The 13603-nt window shown below is 48.9% G+C and overlaps 1 protein-coding gene across 5 annotated transcripts in view; it reads left to right on the forward strand.

Annotated features, from left to right (window-relative positions):
• The first annotated feature begins 353 nt into the window (after positions 1-353).
• The window catches only part of MEGF11 (multiple EGF like domains 11), a 400952-nt gene continuing 387702 nt past the window's right edge, over positions 354-13603 (forward strand). For 3 of the 5 annotated variants that reach the window (XM_086322959.1, XM_086322954.1, XM_086322956.1), the window contains exons 1-2: positions 354-585; positions 3004-3106. The gene's annotated coding sequence lies outside the window, so the exon portion shown is untranslated. The remainder of the gene's footprint in view (positions 586-3003; positions 3107-13603) is intronic. The other 2 variants (XM_086322955.1, XM_086322953.1) reach the window with 2 other exon arrangements.

Genomic DNA, 13603 nt, shown 5'->3' on the forward strand with positions numbered 1-13603 from the left:
CTAAAGATGGGAAAAGGTTAAAAGGAGGGAAAAAACAGTGAAAAGAGATAGAAAGGGGTTAGAGAGAAGAGGAAACGGAGAGAAAAGGTGAAAGAAGGGAAAGCTGTGTATGTAGGGGGGTTGTTGGCGGGAGTGAGAAGAGAGGTCAGGAAAGGTTGAGTCAGAGAAAAGGGAAACCAAAGGAAAGCTGGAGAGAGAGAGACGGAAAGAGGAAAAAGAACAAGCGAGCGAGATCGAGAGCGCAGGGTCGGAAAGGAACGAAGAGGGAGAAGGAAAAAAAAACGAGGCAGGAGGTGGGGGTGGGGGGAGGGAGGGAGCCGCGAACAGGGAGGAGGGAGCCTGGGAGGGAAGGAGGGAGGGAGGGGCCGAGGGACGGAGCGGGTGGGGGCTGGCTCCGTGGCGGCAGCAGCAGCCGCGGCTCCAGCCGCCCGCCGGTTCGCTCTCTCGCTCGCCGTTCCCGCCGCTCGCCCGCCGGCTCTGGACTGCCAGCAGCTCCGGCTCCTGGCCCGGCGCTCCGGCGCGGCTCGGGCTCCGGAGGACAGGACCGCAACTGGCCGGCTGAGCCCCGGGCTGGCCGCGAAGCAGGTAGATGGCTGGGCGGGGACGGCGAGGACGCGGAGCCGTGGAGCGCTGGGGACACACGGGGCCGGGGGTTGGGGGGTCCTGATCCCGGGGAGGGGGCTTTGCATCCCCTCGACTAACTTTCCACTGGCCCCGTGGATCCCCGGTGCTCAGCCGGGATCCGGGCTGCGGAAGCTGAGTTCGGTGCGGGAGAAGGTGAGTGTGGATAGAATGCCAGGGGTCCGGGCAGGACGTGGGGCGCCCCGGCGCGGGCAGGCGCGGGCTCTCTGTCCGCAGTCGGGACGCAGCACAGGCGGCCGGGGAAGACCCGAGCGCAGCGGCACGGCGCGGTAGTCCCGGAGAGGGCGCCTGCCCGTCTCTAAGTCTGGGGACTCCCACCTCCGAGCGGCCCCGGGCGCGCAGAGCCTGCGAGGCGCGGCCAGATCCCCCGCGGTGGCTAGCCTTGCGCCTAGCTACGTGTAGCCGAGCCCAGGCTGGTGCCATGCGCACTTTTGCTTTTTGGAGGCGCGAAACCGAACGTCTATTTCCTTCCTTTCTCGTCCTGGAGTCCCGACTCTCTTCGGGGAGCTCCCGGACGCCCGACCCGGGAAAGTCCGGGTCGACTCCCCGGAGGTCTCTACTGCCCGCGGCCGTGACCCCAGATCCCGAAGTTAAGAGAAGCCAATCACTGCCAGTGCGCGCCTGGAGCGCGGTGCCGAAGTTCCCAACTTGTCGTCTAGCCTTGGAGGGTGGTGTTGGAGATGGGGATGGTTGGTGGTTGTGGCCCCTTGGAGCAGCAGACGCAGACGCTTCCCCCCTGCACTTCGTTTATTTTCCTGATTTGCTTTAAAAAAACGACGAAAAATATGCAAAACCGTTCCTCTCTGGAGTCAAACATTCATGTGTGGGACGGAGCCGCCCCCTCGACTGGAACCTGGGAGCGCGGAGCCTTGGCTTGACCGTTCTTCGAGCCCCGGCTCTTTCTCCCGACCTGGACTCCCGAGTTCCATCCTAGGGTAGCCGCTTCTCGGGATCCGTCCCCGCTAGCACGCGCTGCCAGGCTGGTCTGACTCCCTCTCATGTGGTCGTGTTCTTTAGAAAAATATTTCGAACTGTCTCCGCTTTAGGATCTCCCGCTCCATCCCCCCGGCACTGCAAAGAACGAGGCCTCGGGCAGGTTGGAGGAGGCCTTTGGGTGGTTTGGGCTCCGGGCCATCTCAGCTCGCTCTGGCCAGGGTACTCGTGCCCGAACATCAGCGCCCCTTCTGCGCTCTGCCGGGAAAGCAGGGGTTAATGCTCCGGCCAGGTGGCGGCGAGCACAGGCTTGCGCGAGTCGGCTTTCGGAGCTGCCCGGGGCGCGAGGCGTCTGGTTCCCGGAGTCCAGGAGGCTGGACTCAACCCAGTTCGGCTTCCGCGGAGCTAGCGGGACCCGGGCTTTGCAGCCCTCTTTGTTGGAGTGCTTGCTGTTGGAGAGGTTCTTTTGAAGGGTTTAGAGCCTGTTTAGTGGGACTGAGAGCTGGGTTTTTTTTGGAGAGGGTCCCTCGGCCCTTGTCCCCTGCCAGTTGGGCGGGGTCCCCGAGGGCGTCGAATCCACCGTGTAAGAGCACCCCATCCTCAGCTCCTTCGGCGGGTTTCCCCTAGTGCGCATACCGCTCTCTGCGTTGCTCACACGTTTTTTAAGCCTCTAGAAATTCAAGATCCACGACTGCAGTCTCCACCTCTTCCTCCCAATTCACAGATCTGCAAACGAGGGCCCAGAGAAGTTGAAAATATTCGCTTATAGCTAGCTAAGGGTGTAAGGGCACGGTAAACAGGGTCTCTGGACTTCTCATTCAGGAATTCCCCGCCCCCATCAGTCTGTGCTGTCCTTACCACTTTGTCAGCACGGGGCAAGTGTAAGCCCTTTGCAGGCTGCGGGACTGTGTGTGTGATGTTAGAGGCAGAGGGCTGGTCTCTTGTTAGGTGCTATGCTTCAATCATCCCTCAGGACAAATCACTTAGGTGACAGTTGGTCCAATATCTATCCTCTGCCTGCACTGAAGTTTGGGGGTTAAAGGGAGCTCTTAAGACTCTGCCCAGTCCCCAAATGTGCAGTCTACAGGGAAAGAGTAGTCACTATCTCGTAGCCAAGGGAGGGAGTACAGGCTTCCCAGGTGAAGTCACTGTTTGGAGGGGGAGGGCTAGGGTGCTCCCTGGAGAAAGGAGGGTTTGGAATTGAGCCTTGGGTAGATTTCTAATTGAGGGAGTAGGATCACCCTGGCATGGGCACGAGGCTGGAGTCCTGAGAGGGTAAAAAAGCTCTTATTAAGCGTTTGGTCAAAAGACAGCAGAGTCAGGACCCGTGAGAACTGGCCTTTGAGTGAGAGACAGGAGGGCAGTTAGAAGACCCACTGCTTAGAACTCATGCCCAGAACCTGTGGTCAATGTCTTATCATCCTTCAGCTCCCGCCTCTCCCGCCGAAGGATTCTAATACGCAAAACAAAAGACATCCCCCTCCGCCCGGAAAAAACCCTGGCCCAGAGGTCTTCTAGTTCCAGATCCAAGGTGAGCAATTGGCTGAGTGCCCATAGAGCCAAGGGTTCTGGCTTCAGCTGGGAAATATTCAGGCCCTTGCTTCTCCTTTTCCCTTTTCTCCTTGTTCCCTGGGGTTTGATATAGTTTCTTTGCCCCTTTCCAAACATAAGTTTTGGGTACTTGAAGGTTTGGGGCTTATGATTGGACTTACTATGGGCAGGGCATTTACTGTGCTAGGAAAGTTTAGTCAATAAACAGTTCTTGAGCTCTTACTTTGTGCCAGGCACTGGGCAGACAGCCATGAACCAGCCAGGCAGAGTCCCATACCTCACGAGGCTGGCATTCTAGGTGTCATTCTCAGGCTTAAAGTCTAGATGTAGAGTGGGGGCAAATATAAGCGATGTCTGAAGAATTGCTGAAACGGGACAATAGAACAGAATAATCCTGAGCCTCCTCTCTGGTGGTTCAAGGCTCTGAGGTAAGAAGGCTTGAGGCTACTGGCTATGGCATTTCAAAATTCTGTGGGCGACCATGACTCTGGCTCCTGGTTGCCAAGGGTAACCCAGAGGCAGCTGCAGTGATGACCTTAGACGTGGCATTGGAGGACTGCTCTGCAGAGCTTCTGCCAGTCAGAGTATGGTGGGAGGGAGCTGTTGAGTATTGGCAACCATGATCTTGCTAGGTATCCATAGAGACTGGTGCCAGGTAACCACATACTTCTTGAATTCTAGCACCCACAGCTTCTTGGTGAACACTGTAGCCCCATTGTACAGATGGGTAAATGGAGCCCTACTCTGCAGTTTGAGACAGTTATTCAGAAAGGAGCCCAGGCTCTGAAAAGTCCAGGTATCCCTTATCCCTGATTCAATTTAAAATAATGCTCTTTCCTTCCTGTTTTGTAGACCAGTGCTTCTCAGACTTCAGTGCAGCATGCTTGCTTGAACACAGATTGCTGTGCTCCACCCCCAGAATTTTTGATTCGGCAGGTCCAGAGTGGGCCCAGTAATTTGAATTTTTAACAAGTTCCCAGGTGATGTTGATGCTCTTGGCCCCAGGACCACAATGAAAGAACTACTGTGTGAGAACAAGGGAGAGTGAGTGATTTTCCTGAGATGATGCAGTGAGGGAGCCTGGAACAAAGACTGTGATTTAGCTCTAGGAACTCCATGAATTTGCCTAGGGATGATTCCCTCCCCCTTACCCACCAGGAGACCATAGAATTAAAAGAATATTTTCATCAATTCATATACAGAGAGAATATATCCAATTTAATTAGGGAATAAATAGGTGTCCTGTGTTGGGATGTAGACTCGATGCCCTGTGGCTCTGTGGGGGTTTATTTTAGCACTGATATAATTGAAAAGATATCATCCACTCCAAGAGCCCTTCATGAAACTTTCATGGCCCCAGTGGTCATTGTCCAAAGAGGCATGTCTTCTTCATTTAAAAGAAAGTCAGGGAGATTGCTTCTCCTGCTAATGGGACTATCTGTGTTTCATTTGACAGCATCTATGTAATGTGTTCATAGGGGACAAAGAAAAAGTTGAATAGTTGAACAGAGAGGCATTGGAGGAAGTCCACCTCACAGGTTTACAGATGTTTGTGGAACATTTCATAATGTTTTGAAACTGTCTGTTTCACCTGTGTCTCTGATGTGAAGCTGTATCTCAGCAGAGTTGTTTCACCTTAGCTGGTTGGGCAAGTGTATCAACACATTTTATCCCCAGTGTGTTAATTAGACCCAAAAGAAAAGAATCATAAAAGAGTTGTTCTCCTAAATGCTGGCATTTTTCATCTGGATTCTATTTATTGATTATTTTACAGTTGAGAAGGAGCAAAAAAAAAAAAATCCATGTTTTTATAGCAAATAAAGCTGGCTGCAGTAATTATGCAGGCTCAACATGTCTGTTCTGGAGCAGGAAGTTGGAATTCAGCCTGATTCTCAAACATTTGGGTGAGATCTAATTGAGAAAGACATTTCAAAGAACAAATATTTAGGAACGCGGACTTTCGGTGATGGTCTCTGTGGGCGAAGCGTGAGTCCGTTGCTTTTGGCTTGGTCCTTGGAGGTGGGGGGAGGTGATGGGGAAGGATCTGGTAGAAATGTTGAGACCACAGTGCAAATGGAAGCTGAAACTTAAAGATAATCAGTGAAGCTGAGTAAAGGGAAGAAAGATAACTGATGAGCAAAGGGAGAATCAATTAATCAAATATAGATTGAACACATATTGAAGGTCCAATCTTGGGACAGGCACAATAAGGGCAAGGCACAGGATTTTACTTGTTATGTATCTCCAGTGATGCTTAGCTCAGGTAGTAGTGACTAAAGCCCTTGATTGGTGTGGGTATCAGTCAGGGGTGCACAGAGCAAAAACCTGAATTCAACTGGCTGAAACAGTTCTGCCTTAGCATCTCCTACTACAACAGATGCGGGCTGTCCGCCCCAAGCTTAGTTCTTTCAGTGGTTCAATACATCATCAAAGATACAAATTCTTTTCATCATTTCTTGGTCTCAAGGTCACAAGTTGGCTGTAACAAATCCAGGTATTACACCCTTACGATTATGTGCAGAGGCAGAAAAGGCAGGAGGGGAACCTTTACCAGAAGGCTCAGTAGACTTTCCCTCAAGTCTCACTGGCTAAATTGTGAGTCACATGTCCATGCATAAGCCAACCACAGGCAAGGGAAGGAGACCACCATAACTGGTTTAGAATAATCTTGATTTGTTGAGTCTCCGAGATGAAAAAAATTAGAATGCTTTTGGAAAAAAGAAAGGAGCAACCAACAATGCCTGCTATAGCATTTAAGACTTGGGTTTTAATTTTCTGTACTCCTTCTTAGCCCTGTGACTCTGAGCAAAGTATTTTACTTCTTTGAGTCTCAGTTCATTCATCTGTGTAATGGGAATGTATTGGGAAACTAGATATGATTTAACTCAATAACTGCACTTGATTAGTATGTAAGAAGTAGAAAGTTATTTGAAGATTTGATCTCTGATGTCCAAGAATTATAATCTAGTGTGGCAGACTTGTAAGGTCTAGACCATGTAGACTATCAAATAATCAGAGAACAGAACAAGAGAGTAAATCAATAATTGGGACTTGCAGGCCAACCATGGTATGAGGAGTATAACATCAGTGGGAGCCACGGAAGTTAGAAAAGACCTCCTAGAGGAGGTGGTTCATAGTGTACACTGGAACTCCAGCATCTTGGTATGGATGGGTCATGAGCTTCTGCCCAGCTTACTGTACTGCCTCTTGCTTTGCTTTTCTCGGTGGCGAAATGGGACCTTAAGCCAAGCTGGGTTCTGATCTCTTTTCTGTCTTTGACAATCCGAATATAGTCAGCAGCTCTGGGAGGCAGTCACAGTGAGTTCCTCGCCAGTCGACAGTTCCTGGTTTCGACTCCTTTGAACGGCCCATCAGTCTCCAACTCTTCATACATTCTAGTTGCTGATTAGATACTATTATTATTAGGATATCTGGCTGCTATCATAAAGTCTACATGCCTAAAGTGGAATCTAATGTCTTCCCATCTCTCAAGCCATCTGCCCTTCTGGATTCTTCATTCTTGTTGTTGGCAGCACCGTCTTCCCAGAGGCTTGGGCTTAAAACCTTAGCAACACTTCTGATGCCTGCCTCCCTCTATTTCAACTATTAAAGCATGGACTTTCTTTTCTCTTCATTATGTTTCTTGAATATAAGTCCTCCTTTCTGGCATGAGATGCTCCCTTTGTGCAGGTTCTTTCTATCTCATGCTGGGTGATGGCAGTAGCCTCCTGCTCTGATCTCCCAGCCCCAAGCCATAGTGCCTTGGGGTCATGGGGACAAATGACCAGAGAATAAAGCAACAACTGGGACTCGCAGGCCAACCATGGTAGGAGGAGCATCAAATCTCCTACAGGAGCATTCTATGGTGTTCGGCAAATAGAATGGTCACTAATTCGAGTACAGAGGTGGTGATGAGCCTAGAATCCGTGCTGCAGACACATATTGCTTGAGGTACTATTTTGCAGCTTCTCATATCTCCCTCTTTCAGGTCATCCCCAAATGTCATTTTTATCCACTCGTTACCTTACATTTTTCCCCATAGTACTCACTGGATGAAGCCCAAACTCCTCAACAGACCCCTGTGAATCTCCACCACTTGCCTGCGTCCTTTCTCCTGGTGGCGTGGCTCACTGTCACGTCCGACTCTGCTTCAAGTTCTGCCTTTCTCTGAGTTTAAGTCAAACCACCCTTTCCTTCAAGGCCAGGGTTAGAGCTGCATCCTCATTAGACCATCCCGGACCACCAGAGCCCATAGTGATCGCGAAGCATCCGTCTCTCCTTCCCCTGAATTTCTGTAGCAGTTATTGCTGACAGCACAAATTTGATACTTAACAATACACTCTGGGGTCATTGTTCAGCATTTTATTGCAATGTTCCTCATCTTCCCAATTGGATGTAAGGCCATCAAGGTCTGAGATGGGGTGAAAGCGAAACCTTCTTTGTATCCAGTTGTAATACACAGGGCACTTCAGTGAATATTTATTGAATTAATAAATCAGGAATAAGGGGAATAAGATTATTTACCTGAAAAGTCAGTTCATCCTCACCCTTTTTTCCTTAACCTCAATTTGGAGAAGAGACTCACTTTGATGAATGCCTGCCTGCTGTATGCCAGGCACTAGTTTAGGTGATTTTTAGGAGCTGTTGGAACTCAGCCTTGTAAACACCCTTGAGGTTGGGATTATGGTCATCATTTTACAGATGAGGAAGTGGAGGCTGGGAGAGGTTAAGTGGCTTCCAGGCTCACTCAGCAGCGGGAGGCAAAGGGAGGGTGAAGTCAAGGTCTCTCTTCTACGCTCCATTTCATACATCTTCTGGATGTTCTCCTGACCTGTGGGTGCCCTGTTATCCCAGCCTCTTTTTCCCATTTGCTCTGTCTCCCTGCCTCCTTCCATCTCTCATCTCTGATGAGACTCAGGCCCTCTCTTGTGTGCTGGGGGACTTTTACCATGACTCTTTCCTGAAGACCTTCCACCCCCTGTTATGTTGTGTCTTGTTTCGATCTCTCACTTTTTTGAAAAGAGATATTTTATTTATTTATTTGGCTGCATAGAGTCTTAGTTTCAGCACACGGGCTCTCTAGTTGTGGCTTGCGGGCTTAGTTGCCGCATGGTGTATGGGATCTTAGTTCTGCAACCAGGGATCAAACCCATGTCCCCTGCATTGGAAGGTGGATCCTTAACCATTGGACCACCAAGGAAGGCCTGATCCCTCATCTTATTAATACCTTGACTATCTTTCCCGGCACCCTCAAGCCTGATCCTGAGATTCCTTTAAGAGCAAAAAAAAATGTTCTGCCAGTGGGATCAAGCTGGATCTGAGCCAGCTCTTCTGAACCCCTAAGCCCTCCCTTTACCCTCATCTGACTCTTTGTACCCATCCACCCTCACCTGGTACCACTCCTGTTCCGTGTCTCCTGCGTCTTACCTGTGGAAGGAAAACACTGCTGACTTACCAATAGGAAGGAGGTCTCTGCTACCTCCAGGAGCTGTGAGTGGCATTCTTCCACTCTTTATAGCATTCTTCTTTCCTTTCATTCATTCATTCTGAAGACACTGATCATTGATCACATACTCAATATAGCAGGGAACAAACCAAAGCCCTTGCCTTCATGAGTTTGTGCTGAAGTGGGGGAAACAGGTGGTAAAAAAGTGAACATACTATATACTTTGTGCCGGTTGCAATGAAGAAAAATAGCAAGGTAAAGGGCATAGATGGTGATGGGATGCATTGTGGTCAGGGAAGGCCTCTCTAATGGTGACATTTGAGCAGAGACTGAGAGGAAGGAAGCCATGTGGATATCTGGGGGTAAGGGGCACCTGCAATGCAGAGGGAATAGTAAGTGCAAAGGCCCTGAGGTGAGAACTCCCTTGGTAAGTCCAAGGATAAGCAGGACGGTGGCAGTGCAGAGAAGGAGAGGAACTTGGGAGGAGGTGAGGGCTGCCCATCTCTAGCCTCTTCAGTGCCTCAGAAACCCTGTCACCTTCTCACAGCTGTGACCACTGGCTGAAATGAGCACGTCCCTCCACTCAGCCAGGTCCCACTCGATCTTCACATCTCAGCTGTGGCACCCCACCTTCTAGGGACGTCCATCTCTGCTCTCTCTCATCGATCTACCTCTTTCCTGAGTTGCTGTAACTCCCACCTCTCTCCTGCACAACGTAGCTCTTAATTACCTGCTGCCTGGCCCACCTTCACCTGGGCTCTGTGTAGGTCTCACCTTTCTAACAAACTACCTCCTCAAAACTGGTTTAGTCCTTCTCCCCAGGAGCCAGCCCCAAGCTGGCCTCGGTGTCTACCTATCGGAGATGCTGGTGTCAGCAGTGGGAAAGGGCAGGCTCTGCAGAGATCTGTGGGTGGAACCTTCTTCATACCACATTCATTGTCCCTTCACAATAGACAGGAAAACTTTTATTTTGAACCTCCTTGGGTCACTTTGAGCTTGGACCCTCTGCTTGGAGCTGGGATAGGAATCTACCTTTCTTCAGGACTTAGATAAAAGTTTGGCTCTGCTCGGGGGTGAGGGAAAGAGGAACCGGGATGCAGAGAAAGTCACTTATTAGCTTTCCTTGTTCAGTCAAAGTAGAATAATATGCTTCAGGAATGAAGGAGGAAGGAAATTACCTAAGATTCCTGAGACTTCCCTGACATCCAAGGTCGATGAGTGACCTTGGGCAAATCACTTAACCTTCACCTACTGCAGTTTCTTCTCAGCCAAACTCCCCTCTTCCCATCCACTGTAGAAGAAAATGAACAATAACCCTGATTTTTAGGGACTCTATCTACTCCCCAGGTTGTTCTCTGCATTAATTTTTAGGCCAATGGTTTTAAAACTTGAGAAATGTACAGATGGTTCCATTTTAAAGGGAGAAAATGCTTCCCACAGACCTCTAATATTGTCTTAAATTATTAATATAATATTTAAAAATCTATATAAACAAAAAATTAGACATAAACAGCTTTGGCTTATAACTCATACATAATCTTAGTGCTCAAACAAGTTTATAAATTAAAATGCAAACTACAAAGCCATTAACAATCAGATTAACAATATTAATTTAACATGATAGATGCTGTTATAGTGCTAAGACTAAATCAGCCCTTGTGACATGATCATAGTTTTGATTGCTTGCTCCACCACGTGCCCTGTGGTGACTCAGCTCTCCCAGTACTTTTCTTAGCTGGGATGTTTGTTCTTACAACATGCTGAGGGATCATCTGGCCAGACTTTGGCACAAAAGCATTTGGGTATTAGGTGGCCACTTTTTTTTTTTTTTTTCCTCATTGCTGCTGCTACTGCTAAGTCACTTCAGTCGTGTCCGACTCTGTGCGACCCCATAGACGGCAGCCTATCAGGCTCCCCCATCCCTGGGATTCTCCAGGCAAGAACACTGGAGTGGGTTGCCATTTCTTTCTCCAATGCATGAAAGTGAAAAATGAAAGTGAAGTCGCTCAGTCGTGTCCGACTCTTCGCGACCCCATGGACTGCAGCCTACCGGCCTCCTCTGTCCACGGGATTTTCCAGGCAAGAGTACTGGAGTGGGGTGCCATCGCCTTAGCCCATGACAATTAAAGGAACTTTAATTCTAGTGCAACAACAAACACTGATGCAAAGCTGGGTCTTCCGACTGAGTATGACTACTTGAGCACTGAAATGAAATCACAACAGTAGAATGGTGCTTTGGTGCCTAAGGAACTCCGGCTTGAGAACAAATGTTGAGCGCTCCGAAACAGCGCCCCCAGTGGTTTGAAAGAGTTAATGCTAGAAGTGAGGCTGATGGCTCTGCAATCCTATAATAGAAATGTTTGGTACTTTTGTTATGCAGTACTGGCTCAAGGGGTAGGTAGAATAGTGTTAGCCCCATCGCACAGGTGAAACTTGAGCTCAGAGAGATTGAGCAGTCAAGGTCCCATTGGACATTGGGGATATCTGGACTCCATGCAGGTCTGTGGACTCAGAGTCCCTGACTTGCTAACAGGCTTCACTGCCCGCTCCCTACAGGCCCTCACCAGGTTTCAAGGTGCTTTGAGTGATCAGAATACAAGGACTCTGGAGTAACTTGAGAAACACTAGACTCTCCCAGTGGACTCACAGCTTTCTGGTGGAGTCGTCAGGGTGTTATTTGGTGCAGAAAAGAGGAGTGAAGCCAATAAAGACGGGATAATGGTTCTCAGATCCTCCAGTGGATGGCAGTAGCAGGAGATGGTGCCTTCCCTGAAGGCACTTGGGAGGAGTGGATACCAGTGACCTCAGGAGAGAAGATATCTTAGCAACTGCTACCTTGATTAGGGCTTCACACTTTAACAAGCACTTTTTTGGTGCATTTATTTTCAAGTTTGTCCTATTTTAAAAATTTTATTTTTATTGTGATAAAACACACATAACATAAAATTTGCTACCTTAACCATTTTGAAGTGTACATTTCACTGGTATTAAATACTACATAATGTTATGCGACCATCACCACCATTCATTTCTATTACTCTCTAGTGTGTATTTTACAACAACTTGGCAAACCAGGTCACCATCCTCAGAAACAGGGGCTCAAGTGACTTGTCCAAAGTCACACCTCAAACCTGTGCCTGCCTCTCAACTGTGACCTTGAGTGATAATGGTGGGGTTGGTTTCCCAAGGACCTGTGGGGGCCATGTGGGATGGCCAAGCTTTCTGAAGTAGGGGCTGAATGGGATGACCTTGAAAGAGCCGTCCTGGAATTGATTCTGCTCATTGGTCAGGGTCGGTATGATTCACTCCTGTGTATCTGGGATATGCCTTTCCTCGGATCAAAAATTCTTTAAAACCTACTCCTGCCCTTGGAAGCTGCCCTTCCCCTGCCTGAAATTGATCGGTTTATCATCCAAGCTTAAAATAACTACAATAAACAAAAACACCCCAAAACTTTTTTATCCTGCAGTGAATGAGCAACAATCTACATATGCAAATAAATGGCATGCCTGTCCCTATGAATATTAATTTGGGAAGAGAGCTCAAGGCCCTAAAATACACTCAAAACCATCAATGTGGCATTTTGCAACTGTTCTAGCTTGCTCTGAAATCACAGCCTTATTATATCTTAAGGTATTGTAAAATATAATAAGCTACAAGCTGACATCCCCTTTGAACCTCTGAGGCTACCAAGGGGACATAGATATCTCAGGTAGGCAAGCCAGAGGCCGGGGTTGGTGGCTGAATCCTGACTCTGAGACTGTGGCTGACCTTGTCCTACCCTGGCAGGGCCCAGGCCTTAGCTCTTCTCAGATCCCAGCATTAGCAGTGAGTCCCCAAGGTCAGGGGACAGTTCTGGGGAACACTGAGGGGGCAACTACTAGCCTCAGGGAGATGGAAGGTGGGAGAGGGAGGGTCCTTGAGGATTAGCTTGTCTTACCTCTCAAACGAGGCAAATGTGGGAATTGAGACCCTGGGACGGTGGGTGACTTGCCCAAAGTGACATGGTGACTTAATAGAGAGTGAGAAATCTTATTCATTTTTTGCTCTGAAAAGCACATTTCCTTTTCTGTGTGTGTGTGTGTGTGTGTGTGTGTGTGTGTGTGTATGTGTGTGTGTGTAGGAAGTGGTGAGCAGAGTGGCATTTAAAGTTTGTATACTTTGGGGGAAAGCATCATTTTTCTAATGTGAACATTCACCCTGAGACAGGCAGAGACTGAAAATCTAGTCTTGTATTCCATTTGGATGGAAAGAAATGATTGCCTTCCTCCCCTAGGAAACCTCCAAATTAGATTATACAAAGGCCAGAATTAATGTAAGGTTGCATGGTAGGGCACACCCCGGGCAGAGTGATGAAAGGGCCGAGTGGAGAAGGGCAGGAGTGCCTCAGAGGAAGCCAGAGGTTAACCATTGGCTAGGGAGGACCACAGGGTGGAGGAGGAAGAGCTGGCAGTGACGGCTGTGTTCTCGTCCAGGGGAGGCTCTGCTGGGGGAGGGGAACAGGTGGCTCCATGGTACCCTCCCTCGCCGGGTCTCTTGTGCTACTTAACTGTAAGCTCGAGCCTATAGGCTCACCTTTGGGCCTATACACGCCCACCACTCCGTAACTTTGCTTTGTGAAGATCAAATGAGGATTTCAGGTTCCTGCACCTTGCCTGGTACAAAGTAGGTATTCAGGTGTTCTTGTTGTTTAGTTGCTCAGCTGTGTCTGACTCTTTTGTGACCATGGACTAAAGCCCGCCAGGTCCTCTGTCCACGGGATTTCTCAGGCAAGAATACTGGGGTGGGTTGCTATTTCCTTCCCCAGGGGATCTTCCCAAGCCCGGGATCGAACCCACGTGTCCTGCTTGGTAGGCGGTTTATTTACCACCAAGCTACCAGGGGGCACCTGGGCATTCAGTGCCTCTAGATTTCTTCTCCTGGCAGATTTATAGACTGGCTGTGCTGGGTCAGCATGGAGATGTGTGCTCTGTGTTTGTGTCTGTGTTGGTATGTGTCTACTAGTGTGTGTCTGCGTGTGTCTGCTTCCAT

This window comes from Bos grunniens, chromosome 10 (genome assembly GCF_055505025.1).
Source record: "Bos grunniens cultivar Pamir isolate PY7600 chromosome 10, Bosgru_T2T1.0, whole genome shotgun sequence".
NCBI lineage: Eukaryota > Metazoa > Chordata > Mammalia > Artiodactyla > Bovidae > Bos > Bos grunniens.